Genomic DNA, 5,550 nt, shown 5'->3' with positions numbered 1-5,550 from the left:
TTGGCACTTTGGCTACCACTGTGTGCGGCCACCTTGTTGTCTCTTGAAGACCACTATTTAGTTTATTCTGCCGTGGGCCACCACTACAAGGACTTTGGTGTGAGTAGCATTCTCGTGCATATTGTTAACACACTAGTGTCCAAACATCTATAACGGCGATGCTAATATACAAGTAATAGGTTCATAACAGCTCAGCAGACTTAATAAACAACTACTTAAAAGAACAACAATGGGTCATCATGTTGCATGTTTCTGATATGTGTTCATTGATGTGTGCATGTATGACATTTTAGGCTGCTTAACTGAGTAAAATCAACTCTGAATTGACCAAATTAGGATTTCTCTCCAGTGTGAATTCTCTGGTGTGTTTTAAGGTGGGCCATTCGAGAGAAGTGTTGTCCACACTGATCACACCCATAAGGTTTCTCTCCAGTGTGAATTCTCTGGTGTGTTTTAAGGTGGTCCATTCGAGAGAAGTGTTGTCCACACTGATCACAACCATAATTTTTTTCTCCAGTGTGAATTCTCTGGTGTTTTTTAAGGTTGGTCATTAGAGAAAAGTGTTGTCCACACTGGTCACAGCTATAGGGTTTCTCTCCAGTGTGAATTCTCTGGTGTGTTTTAAGGCTGAACATCACAGAGAAGTGTTGCCCACACTGATCGCACCCATAAGGTTTCTCTCCAGTGTGAATTCTCTGGTGTGTTTTAAGATGGACCATTTGAGAGAAGTGTTGTCCACACTGATCACACCCATAAGGTTTCTCTCCAGTGTGAATTATCTGGTGTGTTTTAAGGTGGTCCATTCGAGAGAAGTGTTGTCCACACTGATCACAACCATAATTTTTTTCTCCAGTGTGAATTCTCTGGTGTTTTTTAAGGTTGGTCATTAGAGAAAAGTGTTGTCCACACTGGTCACAGCTATAGGGTTTCTCTCCAGTGTGAATTCTCTGGTGTGTTTTAAGGCTGGACATCACAGAGAAGTGTTGCCCACACTGATCGCACCCATAAGGTTTCTCTCCAGTGTGAATTCTCTGATGTCTTTTAAGTTTGGACATGCAACTGAAGTGTTGTCCACACTGATCACAGCCGTGTCGTTTTGGTTTAGCTAAGCCTCTTTGTTCATTCACTGCTGGTAGCACAGGGAAGCCAGACTGATGATTCAACACTGGATTACAGAAAGACAAAGAAAATATGGTTTGAGAGATGGGAATGGAGTACAAATGTAAAACTTAATAAACTAAAGTTTACCCCTAGATAATTGGAAGTTAACCACCATTCAACCATGGATATATATATATATATATATATATATATATATATATATATATATATATATATATATATATATATATATATATATATATATGTATATATATATATATATATATATATATATATATATATATATATATATATATATATATATATATATATATATATATATATATATATATATATATATATATATACACACACACACAGGTCAAATTAAAATGAGACACAAGGTATAAGATTGAGACAAGTAGTGAGACTTTATAATTTAAAACCTGCAAAGCAATAAAATATGTGTATGACAGAGCAGGGAAATGAAAACTAGAAAGGAGGTAGAGAAAGTAACATACCATTTTCTTTGGGTCCCTCCTGTTCAGCAGAACTGTCCCTGGTTGGGTTGAGAGAGTTCATCTTCCACTGAAATCTGGAGTCCACAGTCAGATCTGATCAGAAATGATTGATATCCTGGAGGCGTTGTGGATTCATTACAACTACACACTCTTCTTATACTAGAGAGCTTGGGGTGGGGCCAGTAACTGCTTTGAATGATTGGACAAAGAGAACAATACAACCATCTCTCCACCAATCACAACCTAACATACTTCTACATACTCCTACATGTGCTCCACCCCTCCCTCCTCCCCCAGATATGCTCCATCCATGCAACCTTCTAGAAAATGTTGACTTTCTGTTACAAGAGAACCAAGAGCATCCATTTGTGGATGAATTGATTTATAATATTCATGTAATTCAAATTTGTCTTCATTCCTATAAGATTGATATAAAATATATGAATATGACACCCCATGTTTATAAATGCATATATTATGAAATGCATGAACAGTAAACAGGCAATCAGTATATTGAGACTTCAACAATGTTGTATTCACTCATTAATGAATATATGAGTGAATATGAAATAATTATCTCATCTGAGTCAGGTCTTCAGATGGTATGTACAATGTTCTGCTTATTAACCATTGTGTCACGGTGAGAGGTCAAAGTGCAACAGCTGACCAAAATAATTTTTATATTCAAGGTTTACAACATTTTTCTGTCAAAGTTGTTTTCATTGAAGTATAGTTAAATTTGTTCCATATGTTCTAAACCCTGGTGGTGGTGGTTGGCTGCTTTGTGAAATCAATTTGATGAATTAAGTTACCATAAACACATTACATAAATAGTTCACCTCAGACTATCTTTGTTATGAAAAGTAAATGTACATCTAATTTCACCCTTTTCTGTAACGGTCATCACTGCTAACCATTTCTCACGTCCTGCTTTCATTTACATTTACAATAAACAACTCTAGTCATGTCCTTGTGTGGATGAGTCTCTCTCATCTCAATCTTGTTATATTCAAGCAGAGCCATTAAGATAGATAGGCCATTCAAGTTCATATTTTACACAATTGCTCCAAATTCCTTCAGAACAATACAATCTGGTGAGGTGAAGGAATAACTGCTTGCTATATTATGTTCATAGTCTTTATTGTACATCACAGCATCATCATTTATTTGGCAAATATCTTGTGTTCTCTAGTCTAGAATTACAATGTCTTTAGAAATATCTCCCTCTTCACACCTGCACTGCAACATTCCTTTTGTCCTGTGAATGATCGCTTAGCTGTCTTTAGAAAATGACCTATATCCATGCAAATGTAGTAATTGATTACAATTAGATTTGTCACTGTCTCACCAGGTGGCCCTGGTGTGTGAATAACTGACAGGGATAACTTGACCCCAAATAACAGGCTTTTGTGGATTAACATATTTTGTTTCCAGAAGAACATTTTGGAATGTTAAAGTTACACATGTGTATACATGGACTATTTAGGGGAAATCAAGGAAGGGGAGCCATCTGAGAGCTTCATGCTCAAAGTTAAATAGTTTTCTCAGTTCTGTCATTTTGACATTCATTTATTTCACTTGAGTAGCTACCTTCTATTTTAGTCTTTAGTCTGGTCTGATTCTCTACAGAACTGTTGTTATTGTTGTACAGTCTTACATGAGTGGATATTGAGTGAATATTAAAACATGACAGACATTTTACAAGGAGAAACACCCCCTTGTTGTTCTGTATTTAACTCTTTGTAATTGTCTTACAAATAAAAAGGCGCTCTGAGGCCTATTTTTTGACTGAGTCTTCCACTTTCTTCTCCAGGAAACATAGACATCCCATAGCTACTCATATGTACTTTTACAACATTACCACCACACTCTGACTCTGGTGCGATATCCTCTTAAATATTTTGTACATGTCAAACCACCAAATTACTACTTTGAATGGTCATTACAACAAGATAAAGATGAAAAATATGTCAAAACTAAATGATTATAAACTCACTGTCTTCATAGATAATACATCAGCACAGAATGTGAATACTATGCCCTCGACATATTTTTTAATTAAGTTGCAATGTGAAGTCAATCTTTAGATGTATTTCATTCCGGGTGTCTATGGGCCTGTTCACCAGTTGCATTCTGGGTGATCACAAGTGGACATCTCTTATACAGATGTAAATGCTCTCAAAGAGGACAACAATCACCTGCCCTCTCAGAGGGGGAAAGAAGGGTGAACATGTTTGACACCTCTTTGTTTGAACTGATCTTGAACTCAATATATACCACATTTACAAATGATTTCCTACACATTAAATGGCATTATTTTATGATAAATAAAATCGAGTAGAAATAATGTTTTAGATCACGTTTAAATGATTCTTAAATGTTCTACCAATTATAATGCATTATTTCATAATCATTTATCAATGTATATAAATATATAATATTTTTATTATAAATAAAATAATGTGATGCTTAAACAAGTATTGCACGATTGTATTTACCTGCTTACTATGTTGACTCATACGACAGGCATGGTTTGTTGTCCTGACCAAATGTGCCGTGGCAAGATTTCATTTACAATAACCTTTTTGTGTTTTATCGTGTCAGTTGTTCTATGGGCATAGAAACTAAACAGGGAGGATGTAAAACTATATGCATTGTTCATACACATTATGTTACCTGCCAGCCACTGTACTAGGTCCAGAGTCAGTGTGTGCACATGCGTGGGAAGAGCAGTAGTAAATGTTATTTGTTGTTGCCAACAGAAGCTGTATCAAATGAATGAACCCTGTGTTGTAAAAACCCTGCAATGTTAGTGCTTAACACTTTTTCAAGATACATTAAGATCATCTTCACCAAACTGGTTCTGTTGTTCTGAAGGAATTTGGAGCAATCATGTGCAAATGAGGTTTCTATAGAGAAGTGAATAACAAGAGGACGTAGAGAGAGACTCTCACACATGAGGACATGGAAAGAGTTGTTAATTGTACATGTAAATGGCAGCAGGACATGTAGAATGGATTGCAGTGTCCTTTACAGAAAAAAATGTGTAGTTGGGGTTGTGTTTATAGTAACTCCAGTCATCATATTGCACACACACACACACACACACACACACACACACACACACACACACACACACACACACACACACACACACACACACACACACACACACACACACACACACACACACACACACACACCACCCAATGACTTTGAATGGTCGTTATAACAAGATAAAGTAAAGAAATATTTGTAAACTCAATTATTAAGTAGTATAATGTTTAGTGCACTGACTCTTTGCACCGCCAGACACCAACTTACTGTGATTTTATCATTATTACATTTTAAAACATTTTGAAAAAAACGAGGGGGAAACAAATCAAGAATCAATCAGGAAGCATTTATTTGTCACTCGCTTAGAACAATAAGTGAAATATTGATGGGACATGTTCAGCAAAGACAGTGATAACGCAACAATGCAATATAAAAACTAGGTGTAATGAAGTTAAACATTTCATGATGACAGGTATGGTATCTATAGCAGCAATCAGGAATATACAAGAAGTCAGAAGGCATACAGTGGTAGCCAGTTGGTTTCCTCACAATTTTCAAAACAGTACCCAGGGGTGCCCAGTATGTACCTTTTTCGGCCACACCCCCAGATTCTCAGCCACGCCCCCTAGATGTATTGTATCTTATTTCAATGTGTGGTGTGGCCATTCAGCCACGGGGTGGCGCGTTCACGGTGAGCAGCATAGGACTGTATCTCCTTCCACATTTAGCCGATCTACAAACTCACTGTGAGCTTGTAGATCTGCTATTTTGAATCGGCTGAAATATATTTAGGGCTGAAGTGGTTTGTGTGTTTTGTAATTTTAATCAAAAAAGTAGTAACCAAAAGTTTTTATTTAATTGTAGTGGAGTA

This window comes from Gymnoscopelus braueri (genome assembly GCF_963280865.1).
Source record: "Gymnoscopelus braueri genome assembly, chromosome: 5".
In the NCBI taxonomy this organism is placed as follows: domain Eukaryota; kingdom Metazoa; phylum Chordata; class Actinopteri; order Myctophiformes; family Myctophidae; genus Gymnoscopelus; species Gymnoscopelus braueri.
Note: the sequence above shows the minus strand (reverse complement) of the source record.